Source organism: Coccinella septempunctata, chromosome 4, assembly GCF_907165205.1.
Source record: "Coccinella septempunctata chromosome 4, icCocSept1.1, whole genome shotgun sequence".
NCBI classification, from domain to species: domain Eukaryota; kingdom Metazoa; phylum Arthropoda; class Insecta; order Coleoptera; family Coccinellidae; genus Coccinella; species Coccinella septempunctata.
The window spans coordinates 971,814-987,391 of NC_058192.1; the positions used below are offsets into that span (position 1 = coordinate 971,814).

The 15,578-nt window shown below is 37.0% G+C and overlaps 1 protein-coding gene and 1 non-coding gene across 3 annotated transcripts in view; one reads left to right on the forward strand and one right to left on the reverse strand.

Moving 5' to 3' along the window:
• LOC123312186 (homeobox protein aristaless-like) overlaps nucleotides 1-15,578 on the forward strand; it is a 60,418-nt gene that overhangs the window by 16,440 nt on the left and 28,400 nt on the right. The window contains exon 1 of one of the 2 annotated variants that reach the window (XM_044896450.1): nucleotides 9,504-9,638. The exons of the other annotated variant lie outside the window; for it this stretch is intronic. The gene's annotated coding sequence lies outside the window, so the exon portion shown is untranslated. Of the gene's footprint in view, nucleotides 1-9,503; nucleotides 9,639-15,578 lie in introns of those variants that run through there. 2 annotated transcript variants of the gene reach the window in all.
• Trnar-ucu lies at nucleotides 10,822-10,894 on the reverse strand. Its single transcript has one exon. It is a non-coding gene; the product is annotated as a tRNA-Arg (tRNA).

Below are 15,578 nucleotides of genomic sequence, written 5' to 3' on the forward strand. Positions count from 1 at the left end.
AGTTGAATCTGATGATTGGCCATTAATACTTGAAGAAAATGGGATTACTGGTTGTTCCTTGTGTCAATGGTCTAGGAGAGCTGATAAAACTGTTGAACACGTTCTCTTCATATCTAGTAACCTTACACAGTGAAGGACCACAACACCTACTACTCTCATATTGAGATTGTTTCCTTTATGTCGACTTGTGTAACATAAAAGTTATTGTTTGGTCGGATTCTGTTTTGGTGGCGTTAATAGTTCAAATTCCCTCGAATTCATTTTGTTGGAGATTCAAATCAGACGATATCGATGTGGATGACTCGACGTAGCTAAAAATGAACAGACCATGAGCTGACAGCATTCGATTTATTGAATTCAAACAGCAAATTTTTCTAGGATCAGTATTTTGGGGAAAAAAATCACTTTTTGTGGAAACGAAAAATTTGGTTAACTTTTAGGATCTGTAGCAGACAGAAAAAGGGCAGTGTGCATATGCAGATTCTTTGGTGATAGATTGATTCTTTGTGAATGGGAAAAACCAACCTTCATTTGTCTACCGCTAACAGTTTAGATTTTATGATTTTTTTCCGCGAAGGTCCAAAATCTCGATCTTCCATCGACCATAACTTGAAAAATAAATTTTTTTAAAAATATGTGTTTGCATATTCGTGTTCTGCGTCCTCGAATTAGTGAACAATATAAATTTGGTTTCGATCGGAGACAAAAATTTTTTTTTCAAAAAATCGCAATTTTTCCATACATATGCATGGAAAAACTCGAAAAATTTTCGACCTTCCCGATTTCCACCAAAATTGGAGCATTTATCAAATTGAGGGCGTAGATTACGAATATGCAAGCAGAATTTCGCTGAAAGGTTTAGTTTTCAAGTTATGGTCGATATAAAATCCGAAATTTTGGACCTTCCCGAAAAAAATCATAAAATCTAAACTGTTCGCGGTAAATAGATGAAACTTAGATTTTTCTATTCGCAAAGAACCAATCTATCACCAAAAAAGTCACCTTATGTCTAGTACCTTTTTTCTAGCTGCTACAGCTTCTCAAAGTTGACCAATTCTTTCGAAATTTTGCGCTAAAAGTGATTTTTTTCCCAAAATACCGATCCTACCAAAAATCTAATTGCATTTTCGAAATCTACGACCTCGAACTAGTTCAAAAAAATGACCCGGGTTGATTTCGTTCAAACAATTAAAAAATTTTTATCTACAAGAATTTCGTATTCTACCCGCGCTCCACCAGATTATTACAAATCTGAAAAAAAAAATTATTCATTTAGCTATATCGACCCGGGTTATTTAACTGACTAATTCGAGGTCGTAGATCACGAATATGCAATAAGATTTTTTGTGGGATCAGTATTTTAGGGAATAAATCACTTCTAGTAGAAAATTTCGTGAAAATCGGTCAACTTTGAGGAGCTGTTGCAGCCAGAAAAGAGGTACTGGAAATAAGATGATTTTTTTGGTTATAGATTGGTTCTTCGCGAATAGAAAAAACCACGTTTCATTCATCTTCTGCGAATTGTTCAGATTCAATGATTTTTTCCGCGGAGGTCTAAAATTTCCGATTTTCCATCGACGATAACTGGAAAAAAAAATTTTTTTTTAAAAATATCTGTTTGCATATTCGTGTTCTACGTCCTCGAATTAGTGTACAGTATAAATTTGGTTTCGATCGGAGACAAAAAAATATATATGTATGGAAAATTTGACAAATTTTTCGACCTCTCCGATTCCCACAAAAATTGGAGTATATACTAAATCAAGGGCGTAGATTACGAATATGCAAGTAGAATTTTGCTGAAAGGTTTAGTTTTCAAGTTATGGTCGATGGAAAATCGGAAATTCTGGACCTTCGCGGAAAAAATGATAAAATCTATACTGTTCGTGGTAGATGAATGAAATTCGGTTTTTAATATTCGCAAAGAACCAATCTATCACCAAAACAATCAGCTTATATGCAGTGCATTTTTTCTGGCTACTACAGCTCCTCAAAATTTCGTTTGAAAAATTTCAATTGCAAGAAAGAAGAAGTGCAAAAAGTGTTACTAAGCAAAGCCTTTCCTGAAAAAGAAGAAACTATGGCTATATCTAAAGAAATGCATCAGATTTCTTGCAGGAGGACAATTCATTTCCACGCGGGAGTTAACTGATGACGCACAGAGTGCGATAACATCAGCAAACGGTTCGGTTAATCATAGAACCAGTGTATCAACGCACACCCCGTTGCTAGTGTTCACCTACATGCTACATGCCCCATTAAATACATTAAATCGTAGGTGTTTGGTCACGAATCGAAGTCAAATCGGTACCTTAGACCGAGAAACCCTCTCGCGTTCGAAATCCAAGATGGCGTCGGGAAATTCTCCGTTTTGCCCGCGCGCCGACCAATCGAAGGCTAATTGGCGTGAGCCCCCAGGCCCCTCGTAGATCTTTTGTACTTCTGATTAGAATTTATGGCCCGCGTTTAAAATTCAATGTCTCTCGGATTAATTTCATTATCGTTATTTCAATAACGAGCCGAACTCATTCAATGCACTCAATTAGTTTTATGTTTCGGGGAATATGGGAGGCCATTGTTTCGTTATTTCGAAAGCAATGATTGTGATTTACGCTTCGATGGTGAATTTTTCGCGTGGAATGTCTCAGAGCGCATGCCCCACTTTGCCTAATGAGTTTTAGTAGGTTAATCAGAGATTTCCTTCATTTATCGAATATAACTGATGCCCAAGAGGGTCTCATCATCTCATTTTTGAGGCGAAGTAAGGAGAGAAGAATCTCTCTGAAGAAATTTCAGTCTGTGACAAGAAAAAATCTAGAGGTTTGGTGTCCCGGCCCTGAGTTCCCCGAAACCGATCACATTTTTTTCTAGACGGACTCGAAGGAAAAGATCGTAAAAGCTGGCTCCATTCATCCATACGAAAACCCTCCGTATATATAAATCAAAAAATTGGCCATCAACCTCCAAGCTTCATATTAAATTTCGAATATCTGCCTCTCCTCTAATTTATGTTGGCTGGGCCATGAATTAAATTTTATGAATAATTCCCCGAGTTGTTAATGTCGATTTTTAATTTCCCATGTTTGAGTTCATTATTTCGGAACTTTATTGTTAGGCCGTAATGAATTGAATCTTGAATGATATTGGGAAAACGGTTATGCGGCTAACAAACAGGAACCTGCCAGGACCGAATACATTAGCATAATTTCTCGATGATTTTCAGATCCTGGCGCCTTTCAGCGTAATAAGCCTAGGACTGATATGATTTACGGTGGTCCGATGTAGTTGGGAGAAGTGACAGACCGGAGAATATAGAGGCGCTGGATGTACCTCTAAGGAATGTTTCGATAATGTCATAATCCTGATGCTCATTTTCACGAGGGATTCGTTTTCAAGGATCCTTCCTTCAAAGAATTTTTTTACGTACGAAGATATGCTTAATACTCTTGGTGATCAATGTCCTTCGTATGCGACCGTGAAAAATTGGAATGCAAGCTTCAAAAGGATAAATTTTCCATTGAAGATGATGACCGATCGGGAAAGCCAGTTCCTGTGTCAGTCCCCAAAAAATATCGATGCAGTTCATGACACGATTCTATCAGACCGTTGAATTAGGCTAAAACGGATATCTGAAGCACTGAATATTTCATACGAACGCGTTCATCATATAGTTCACGTCAATTCGGACATGAGAAAAATTGCTGCAAAATGGATCCCAAAATGTTTGAATGTTGACCAAAATCGTGCAAGGGTAGAAGCATCGCGTTCGATTTGTGCTAGATTTTAAAACGATGTAGACTTCTTGAACCGAATTTTTACTATGGATGAGACTTGGGTACATTTCTACGATCCAGAAACAAAGCAACAATCGTTGGAATTGTGACACTCTGGTTCTCCAAGACCTAAGAAGTTTCGTGCCCAAAAATTTGCTGGAAAAGTTCTTGCTTCAGTTTTTTGGGATTGCCATGGAGTAATCATGATTGATTTTTTGGATAAGGGTAGAACAATAACTAGAAATTACTATTCGACATTACTGACTACGGGAAAAAATTAAATAGAAAAGACGCGGGAAGCTATCCAAAGGTGTTTTGTTTTTGCAGGACAACGCCTCTGGAAACAAATCTCATGTTGAAATGCAAAAAAATCGTGATTTAGGGTTTGAATTACTAGAACACCCCTCTTATTCACCAGATTTGGCTCCATCCGACTATCATCTCTTACCTCAACTGAAAAAAAGTTAAAAAGGTCGTAAATTTTCTTCCAACGAGGAGGTAATAAAAGCTGTGGAGGTCTGTTTTGCAGAGCAAGAAGAATAATTTTTTTTGAAAGGTCTTGAGACGTTATAGGTTCGCTGTAATAAATGTATCCAATTAAGAGGATAATATGTTGAATAATAAAATATTTTGACATTGAAATGTTGTTTGGTTCTATAGTAGGCTAAGAATTCTTCAATATATCCTCGTCTAATGTTTAATTCGAGGATTTTATCAAATTTTTTGTCGAATCAATGAAAATTTTGCCTCGTAGACGTATTCCGGAATACAGAGAACCTTCTCAACAATTTTTTTTCGATTTATTGGCCGCTCTCCTCTTCTGATCGGCCCGATCGTCAACAACCAATCAATATTCCGTTCAATTTTTAAGAACCCGAAGCGTCCAATCCGAGTATATCCTCGAAATGCATCGTTCCAGTATATTTGTTTTTAATGTCCCAATAAAATTTAGCGTCTGACATTTCAATTTGGATGCATACTCAGTCACAAGCTGTTTTATTGGTCTTATTTCACCTATGTTATGTGAAAGAGCCGCAGTTAATGATACAAACGCCATATTTACTTATACGGCCATTCTCCGTTGGAAATATTTTACTGCATGGGACGTGCTCATTTTATGTCAATCTTTTACCCATTACCGATGTTAAATTGATGCTATTACGGGATACATTCTATACAAATATTAGTCCTACTATAATATTGTGCTGTTAAATGGTTCACATGCCTTTTAAATCATAATTGAAATAAAGTACCGATAACGCTCTGTACAAAGCGCGTTTTTTATTTCCACCTCCACGACTTATGTGCACTTTTTATGTGAGTCGGGCGAAATAGCTTCATCAGGATTGCGAAGGATTCCCCATAAACATCGCTTTAATCGTTTGGGAAAATTTATTGCGATGTGATGGGAAACCACAGATTTTTTCCTTATGAAGATGACTCTCGTCATAATCTTCTGACGGACAATTTTTTGAAAGGAAAAGATTTCATCAAATACTTTTCTGAAAAAACTCAAACTGAAAGAAGAAATTGGTTTCGATTGAAAAAGCATTTCACCTGGAAAATACTACAGCAAAAGATAAGAATCAAGACTTGATCAGATGTTTAAGGTTTCTAAGCCGACTTCAGCAATCAGACTTTGGGGGAAACTTGTCGACGAAACCAAACACCGGTGAAGAATGACGATCCCAGAACCAGAAACGTCGGTCATGAATAAAATTTAACCTGCTCATTCAACTACATTAAACTTTTTTGTGATCGCTCAACCGCAGGCACAGGATATTACCCTGCAGCATAAAAACCAAACAAGCAGATTGCAGTGCCTTTCGTGTTCAATCAATATATTTAGCCGCAGATGCAAAAAGAAGTTCCCAACGAACGCGTGCGTAATGTGGTTTACCGAGAAGAAGAATAATGAGAATATCAGGGTAATGGTTGCTCCATCCAGTGGTTAAGTTGTGTTAACAGAGACAAAGACTCATTTGGTAGGACGCCTTCGTGATGAGGTTGAATCTCCACAATCAGAACTTGACTACACAATGAGGAAAGAAGTTATATTTTCATTCTACGACTAAAATAAGAAATTGAAATAATCAACAATGTACGAGGATATATCGGGAAATTCTTAGCCTACTATAGAACCAAACAAAATTTCAATGTCAAAATATTTTATTACACAACATACTCTCCTCTTAACTGCAAAAACAAAACACCTGTGGATAGTTTTCCGCGTCTTTTCTCTTCAATTTTTTCCCGTAGAGTGGTCAGTAATGTCGAATAGTAATCTCCGGTTATTGTTCTACCCTCATCCAAAAAATCAATCATGATTACTCCATGGCAATCCCAAAAAACTGAAGCAAGAACTTTTCCAGCAGATTTTTGGACACGAAACTTCTTAGGTCTTGGAGAACCAGAGTGTCGCCATTCCATCGATTGTTGCTTTGTACCCCAAGTCTCATCTATAGCAACAATTCGGTTTAAAAAGTCTACATCGAGCACAGATATGATGAACGCGTTCGTATGAAATATTCAGTGCTTCAGATATACGTTTTAGCCCAATTCGACGTTTTGATAAAATCATGTCATGAATTGCATCGATATTTTCGGGGACTGACACAGAAACTGTCCTTCCCGATCGGTCATCTTTATTTGCCTCTTTTGAAGCTTGCAGTCCAATTTTTCACGATCGCATACGAAGGACATTGATCATCAAGGGTATTAAGCATATCTTGGTAAATCTGCTTACCTCTTAACCCTTTTAAATACAGGTACTTGATGATGGCTCGATACTCCAATTTTTCGATTTTCGCAATTTCGGTGGACATCTTCTTTCTTTTAGTTTATTGCGCAACTTTGGTTTGCTTTTTGACCTCAAACTTCACACTGACACTTCTAATGAGTTATTGTTCGTTGCTATAATAACGCAATATTTTTTTTTATGCATGGGACTGGTCTAGGCTAACTAGATATCAATACATCCTCGTATATCATGCGGGAAAATGAGTTTTCCCCAAGAGAATATAGGTGCCCTATAAATTAGAACTTGTATTTCGAACCAATTTTGATGCCGTCTAACCCAACTTTTTGCGCTATTCTTTTACGGATCTTCTGGACAATTATAATTCATCGGATCGAACAAAAACTTGCATCTTCAGGATCTTTCGGTAGTTTCTGCTTTCGGTCTCTCACTATCAATCAGAGATGCCTGTCACGTTAACAAAATCTCACTTTGTTAGGTACGGGATATCCTTTTACATCGAACCCAAAGTAGAAAAGATTTGATGCTTCAGAAACTTATATAGGTATGTAGTGCGCGTTTTATGCTCAGTTTGAGCACAGTCATGAAAGGCTGTGGTTTAAGCTATAGCTACTAAGTTGATCATCTCTTTATTGAAAATACATAGGAAATCGAAAGAAAATTGTATCATGTGATGGCCAGTAGTGCACTCAGGTTACTGAAGTTCTAGAGGCAAGGCAAATTGGTGAACTCATCTCTGAAGGACGTGTTAAAACGAAATCGTGTCAAATTTCAAGATAGTAGGAAAACTATACACATAGACCTTTCTCTAGGACTATACATTTTCATCATACGTATGAAAGATATTAAAAAAAATGGAATTAAATTAATGCAAATTGTTCAAACGTATTGGGATGATATATTTAAATAATATTCTAGAAGTCTAGAGCGAACAATATATTCTATGGGAGTCTCAGAATATGTAGATACCTCCCTTACCTCAGATAAATACCCAAATAAGTACAAATGAGGAGCGGAACAAACCAATTATACCGCACTTGGAGATTTTTAAGATTTTTAGGGTGGTCTGCAATTCAACGGGCGCCGACGATTGTGTGTTGTTTTTGCGGTGTCTGCGATGAAGTTTCCTAATGACGATATTTATTGTGACATCCGGTATAACGTATCTATCGACTAGGGTCGAACTGTCCGATGAATACAGGGTACGCCGGGCATCATCATTAGATATAAGTAATTTGTTGTGGGAGGTGAGAAGATTTTTGAAATCCACACCAACTTTGTTTCTTTTGTAAGCAGAAGATGATCCCTTTTTTTTGGCCATCTTCAGGTAAGTCCTGTTTGATGGCCCGGGTTTTTTCCAGGTATAGCTATTGCTTTCGTTTGTTGAAGGAAGAGGAATGTTTTTAGGGAACTTTTTATATGAACACAATTGCTACTGAAATTTATCAAAATTGTATAAGTGAAGTAATGAATACGTAGTAATAATTGTACTTTAACAAATCGAAATTTTGACAAAGAATCTCACCTTTTGATTTTTATTTATTGTCTTTTATTTTCTGGTACTTTGTTCACTATTCTGCTATTATAATTGATGAGAATAAGTATGATATGGTCTTTTGGCTTGAAGATACCTCAGAGATCCACGCATAATCCTAATCGTTTTGTTCTGAAAAACTTAACGGTTGAAGTAATACCTCTCATTGCTCCATCGTGCTGAGATAGACATCAAAGACAAAATTACCATGAAATCTCATCGTAATCATGTTTTTCTCCATGCACAATTTACCATTCAGCATTCGTTGCCTGAGCACAACAAAAGCTCGACGAAAACGCATAAAAATTGAATTACTCTGAATTAGGAACAATTAGAATAATTTATATACTGCTAGATTCATAGAAAAGGTACGCTCAGGCGTTTTATGCAATTAAGATTTTTGTTTCCCAGTGTGTTTTATTTCGTGATTCTAGATCGTAATCATACTAAGTAATATTTGAATACATAATTAGGCAAGAACAATGGAATTGGCCACTCTTGTCTCCTCCAATTAAAATGATATTAATTTCTCGAAACCGAATATTAAGTACATGCTCTTGTGTTGAAATTCGTTGAAATCTGTGACAAAAATCATCAGGAGAAAATTAGTATGCAGAGTTGTGAGTTTTCAAAGTTAGAATTTCGACCCGTTATATAAAAACAAACGGTTTAGTAAGAATTGAGCCCTAAATCATACTGAATCGTTCTGAAACTAGTAATTTATAGAAGAAGCCTTTTGAAAATGATCTTTCGCAGAAATTCAGAAATTTCAATACCGTTTGCACCTGTGACAATTAGAAGGACTAATTTCCTATAGTTCCACCCTTCGAAATCTGTGTCAAAGGTTCGAAATCCGGCTCGAAGGACCAAGACATTCGTTAACTTCGGACAATATCCGAAATTACAAATAATTAGCTAGCTACATGACTCGCCTAAATTTTCACGGTATGCAAACTGAATCGAAATGAAACTATAGGAATACCTACTTATCTGTAGAACCTTCAGGAAGTTATATTTTACAAAATTTCAAAAATTTCAATCCCGTTTGCACCAGCGAACGGATGAGAGGAATAAACCTTCGAAATCCGGCTCGAAGGAGTCGAAGGACCAAAAATGATCTTTCACAAAAATCCTGATATTTCAATCCCGTTCATACCAGCGAAACGAGTATAGGACCGATCTCCCAGTTCCACCCCTCGAAATCCGGCTCGAAGGACCAAAAAACGCTAATCTCGTTAACCTCGACCAAATATCATTTACAAATAATTAGCTTCCATATTAGCCTCTCGTCATAATCGCCAGTTCCCATTATTTTAATCAAGTCATCCGTTGCCGCCTCGACACCCCATTGGTCCTCGTAGCAAAAATGGGCGGATCCATTGGCGTGCATTGGTCCAGAGCCCCTAATAGCAAAAGTCTCGGCCGTCGCTACTGCACGACAGACAGTTGGTAGAGTGTAGTTCGTTGTATAGCAAGTGTCTGTTGCTACCCATACCTGAGTTATATAGTGTTACCTCCGGTCGTTCCAACTGTTTTTGTTTGTTCGTCGTTTTTTATTCACTTGCGGCCCTGGGTGAGTGATACGAGTGTTTTAGTAGGATAAGTGACAGATTGTGATGATTATTAAGGGATCGTTATGCAAGTACCAATAAATCCTTCTGGCTAGACGGCCACGTGAAATAGTATCTGGTAGATAATTGATAGCGGCTAGGCGTATGGGTTGATTTGGTGTACGATTGATATTCGGATGGCTTATTATGGCCTTTAGGGAGTCAATTGCGGCCTTAGTTTGACATGTAGAAATATTTCGCAGGCTTTAGAGTTTAAGATGTGCCCAGTATACAGGGGCTGCAGGCAGTAGGCTTCGTTTTCTATATAATAGACCGTAAACATCAGTTTTAAAGAATTTTTTTTAGTTTCTATCTATGCAATAGTCGTCGGAGTTTTGGATTTTTATTCTCCAACTGAGATTGAATATTTGGCACTATACCATAAAATCTAAAATCGCAGCTTTTAAATTTTATCTGATGGGCACACTTCTCTATAGAACAATATCGTTGACAAGCTGATATGATTTAGATTTCTGAAAATATACCCCATATGGTATTAGTAGGAGTAGAAATAGTACAAATGTTTTAGTACCTTTAGTGAATTCATAAAAATATATCATAATAAAGCTAGTAATAATTCAGGAAATATTCTTATCAACAACAATTACATTATATCGATTTGCTTCTATCTTCCAAATCTGCGACAAATGAAGTAAAATTCTAGGAATAAAAATTTTGTACCAGAAAAAAAGTTGAAATACCTAATACACCTACCCTAATCACATGATTTTTGCTACAAGGGATGAATTTATCATAAATCAATACAAGTATGTCGTTGTTACCTGGTACCTTATCATCCTATATTTGAGAATATCGAGAGGTATCATCTTCATCAACCTGAAGATGCTATTGGGCCGAAACACATGTATCTAGTGGTATCATCAAACCCGTTGGAGCCATAATCATACACCTACCTCAAAGATATTACATACCTTTACTTATTATGTGCGAGAGAAAAGTACAAATATAAATAAGGTATAATAAAATAACAAAAATAACATATAAATAAAAGTTCCAATTCAAACTCCCGATCAAGCAGAATACTTTCAACGCTTTTGTCTTTACGTCAAGCATTTTCCTTTGCTATTCATAGATTTTTTTTATCTGAGTATTATATTTTTTTCCTTGCTGTTGCTTCAAAAATTGCATCCCTGGCGGGGATCGAACCCACGACCTTTGGATTAGAAGTCCAACGCGCTATCCTCTGCGCCACAGGGACGTTATCTAAATACTTATCAGGTAAATTCGCAGTGCAAAATTTCGAAAACTCAAATTTCTGCCATTTTCTTGAAATATAATGTTCAAAAATATTATATTTCGATGTGATCCACATCAATTTCGAACAATAACAAACATCCCACCTTATATTCAGCACACAGGTGGACCAAACCATTGAGGATACTTATATCATTAGTATTGTTAGTATAGACAAAAAAAAATGCGCTGACCATGAATCTCCTCCATTGCCTGGTTCAATATCCCACTAATTGCTCAATCGGAAAGTCTGGTATCGGTTGTCTATTCCTAGAAGTCTAACTATGATTGTCTTGTGGTCACAACTGATGGATTTAATTAGGATTTTGTGGAAATCCGTTCGTCACTTATCCTAGCGAGTAACCGCAGCCAGCAGGTGAAATGAAATATGCTCTGATTCACCAAATTACCGTTCGTATCTGCCCATAATTTGTATCAACTGAGGCGAGTGAAAAAGATCCAAGTATCAAGGGCTACATGTAGATTTTGATCGAGAAAGATGCAGTTCATAAGTATAGTTCCATTAATACCTTTTGTATTATTTTATTCAAGGATTGTTGTTAGCAGAAAACGAAAATTTTCTTCGAGTCTCTGCTAAGATTCTGTATTTTGCTTCAATATCATATTCCTATCTTTATAAAGCACGTAAAAAAAGAGACACTAATAAAATATACCTATTCGTTTTGAAATTCAGTCTGACACTAATGAGTTCTTAATAAAAACCATACCAAAGATAAAAGTACAAAGATAACAAGCTTAAAAAGATCAGAGGAGAATTTTTTTTATGAAAGACCCTTCAAATTGTTTCTCAACTATCCACCTATATTTCCTGTATTAGTATCAATTAAAGAAATGTTTTTTCTTTCAGTGAAATATTTTCCTAAATCATTTTATGGATTCTTGATGAAAACATCCACTCCAAATCCCATAAATCGTTTTCTAGAAAGCACAATTTGTCTTCGTATGGAGGGAAAATTAATTGTTTAATTGATTTTTATGGATATGATTCCGTCGTTTATTCCTATGATGACATTATGGTCTGGAAAAAGATAAATTTTATGCTTCTCTGAAAATTGCCAGAGTAATGCGCGACAATGACAGTTTTTATGGCCGCGGTAATTGCCGTAAGAGTTGATTTTATTCGATTCCGAGAAGCGAGCAAGAAGTGTTTCGACAAAACAATGCCATTAGTACCGTACGATGTGGAAATATTTTTATCAATCTCGCTGAACGATCCGGGAAAAAAATGGCATCGCCATATGTTGGCAACATTGTTCAAATTTCACCGGACGATTTTCAAGAACCATTACCTCAGTTCCAGCTATCGGGCATCGATCAGAGCTTATTGGTCGGGCGAATTTATGGGACATTCGCCAATTTATGGTCGCCGTACGTCATTAGACATAAATAATCGGGCTTAATTTATTTCCTTACGAACCGCATCGGAATACTTGAGATTGAGCACCGGGATAAAACGCATCTAGAAATGGTTCGGCATCATTTTTCCGCAGAGGAATAATGATTAAGTCATTACGAGATCATCCATTAATTTGTTCGGACGAGAGCTGGAACAACGAGCTCAGGGTTGCCAACTTGAAAATCAGTTTCTCGGAACCTCGACTCCGTCTAATTGGTAGCTGGATCGGAACTTTGAAGTAGCGGAATTAGTGGTGAATGATGTCCTTTTTTGTCCACTTTCGTCTCGCGGACAATGCGTCAGCGTTGCCATTCTAGAATCTCAGAAATTCTACCTTGTCGTCATCGGGGACATCTTTAGCTAATTGGCGCATCTTCGTTCGACGTGTTGGGTTTGAGGTAAAAGTGCGTGGAAATGGTGGCAGAAGGGTTCATTCATGCTGGGTTTTCTCAGGAAATTTACAGAAATTTATATAAAAACGAATTCACCAATACATGAACTTTACCTGCACTTGTGTGCCCTATGAAAGTCTTTAGGAAATCTAAAGAGTGTTTTTCTCTGGTTTTCCCCCTTCCCCAAAGAACTCTTTCTTGTAGGTGCATTTTCCCATGTACCTACCACATAAAGGTTTTGGTCCAGCAAAGCAACTGGCGTTTTTACTAGTGTACTGGTCTTTTCATTTCCTTTGATTACGGTGAACCCAAATAAGAAATACCTTGTTTTTCTTGACTATTTTGTTGAGTTATCTCTGGCACCCCCATATCAGCTTTGAGTCCAGAGATAGCTATACTCCATTCACTTTTATTTTAGCACTTGGTTGGCCATGGAAATTTGATACATTTCACTCTGTATAGTTATCAATTTTTGGGAACTCATTCTACGATGACATTCATCGAAAATCCTGTAGTAAACTTTTCGCATGAATTCACTCAAACATAAAATTCTCAAATGGCACCACTTTTTTGGGTCTCCCAATAAAAGGAAGTTCTTTGTCATCTTCTTCATTCACAATCTTTCTGATTGTGGAAATATTCAGCTGAAATATAAGTCGTTTAGACTCAGATGGAACATTAGATACATAAATTCTCTTACATTCAATATGCTCTCTACCGTCAGACGTATTGTGGATTTTAGAATATCAGGGTATAACTATTTGAATGAGCGGACCTGAATTCTAAATGGCACTTTCTGAAACCCTGTCTCTTTTTTCAATCACTTTCGGCATTTTCGTAATAAAAATTGATATTAGTTGTGGCAACGGCGTTATGACATCAACGACATTTCATGAGTGCAATCCTTACTCCGTTCTAGTTACAAACAGTACAAACACTTGAGAAAATTATGGCCAACCGACTGCTAAAATAAATGTGAATACAGTATATGTTTCATCCTTGACAGTTTCCAGGTGTTGACTGCACATCATTCGATTGCTCGAGTGCCAATTACTATCTTGGGTTTTGAGTCGTCTACGTACCATTTATAGTATTTGCTTTGAGATTGGGGTAGTGTGTTCCCTTTGACATTTTTCACCTTTCAAAAACACCCTGTTGAAGTTCTTCTCAATCCTTTTTTGGTCACAACACACCTAGGTAGGTTAGCTGATGCTATGTACCTAATTTTAAAGAGTACCCTGACTTTCAATTCTCTTTTTTCTTTCTCTGAAGATGATCTCTATGATCTCTACCAATCATAAGATAGAGGTGAGATCTTCAATGATCTGAAGTGCAATTCTTGGGGACGTTTTCATAGCTCCAGTGACTGAGCTGACACTTCAAAACATTGTCGTGTTGTTGGTCTATCATCGATCAAATCCATTGGTTGATTTGATAATGAAATTTTTTACCGCAGTTAAAAGATCCCATTTATGTAATGCCGAGCTGAACTTGATGTGAAATGGCTGTCCTTTTAACACATAAATAGAAGGGTGTATGGCAATCCCCTTCACCAGCTGTTGTTACGAATAAATTCAGCGACAACCCACTACCAAGAACCCACATTTGTTTGTAAAGTGCATAAACCCTATCTTAATTAATACAGGCATTCCGTGGATTCCCCGTCGATTACCTATTTCGAAGACCAACGGTTTTTCTATTTCCCAGTTTAATTAGTATGAGTTATTACAATGTAAGCCCCAATATAATAGCGATAGCGTAATGAGTGAATGTAATTAACAGTTGTTGTTTAAGTAGATGTAGGTACTCAATAAGTCATTTTATTTCTTCGATGTGAAATGCTTTATCGGCGGTATATAATTCGAATTCCATGCCACTGGAGCGGTAATGGAAACGTTCATCATTCCTCCCGCTGGATGTCCAGACTTATATACAGGGGGTCACCGAAACGAAGACAACAATTTATTAGCAAAAATTGTCCAGATGACGCATACATTTTGTAATAACTTGAAAGGGGAAAAGGGAACTTGTATTTCTTTCAATTTTTGAAATTGGTCTCTAGACATTGTCAAGAAACCAGGCCGAGACCGTTCATACTTTATTGAGTGCGGAAAAACCTGTGAAATTTTTTGCAACACGCGGTTGTATTCCTTTGAAAGGCGTATTTTTTTTTCTAAAGCACACTACCATATACGGCCAGTCCGGGCTCTATATTCTCGTCTAGAAATCATCTACGAACACCACGTGAAGTCCTTTTTTCCCACTTCGAATTCCTCGTACGCGGAGAAAATTGCCGGTTTGCCGATCCCAATTAAATAATCAAAGAGGTGAAAATCAATCCTTCCTTTTATGGACGCGTACGAACGAACGTAAGAATTCGTGCAACAATTAAAATCGACGAACTTCAAATTGCCAGTCCGCTCTCGAATGATATCTTCGTAATTCAATTATTTTCAACATCGAGAAGCTATTTCTCCACACATATAATGAAACAAATTACGCGGAGAGAAGAAGCTGTTACACGGAAATATTCGCAGTATGCTCAGCAAGAACTCGGACTCTGCCTTTGTGTCTTTATTTGCCGAAGCATCCGACAATTAGTTTATTTACTCGGCTTAATGTTGACTAATGTTGCCTGGCGCATATTTTCGGAGGATTTTCTTGTGGAGGTATTCGTTTTAGATGAAAAACTTCAGCGGGAGCTGGTTCCGACATGGCTCTTCGGACTAGATCTCCTCATGCCAGTAAATTCATCTAAGAACGCAGACATTTCCACAGAATAGTTACTTATTGCTGTAAAAACAGAAGATGTAAAATTTTTTAGATACATTTGTCTTAGG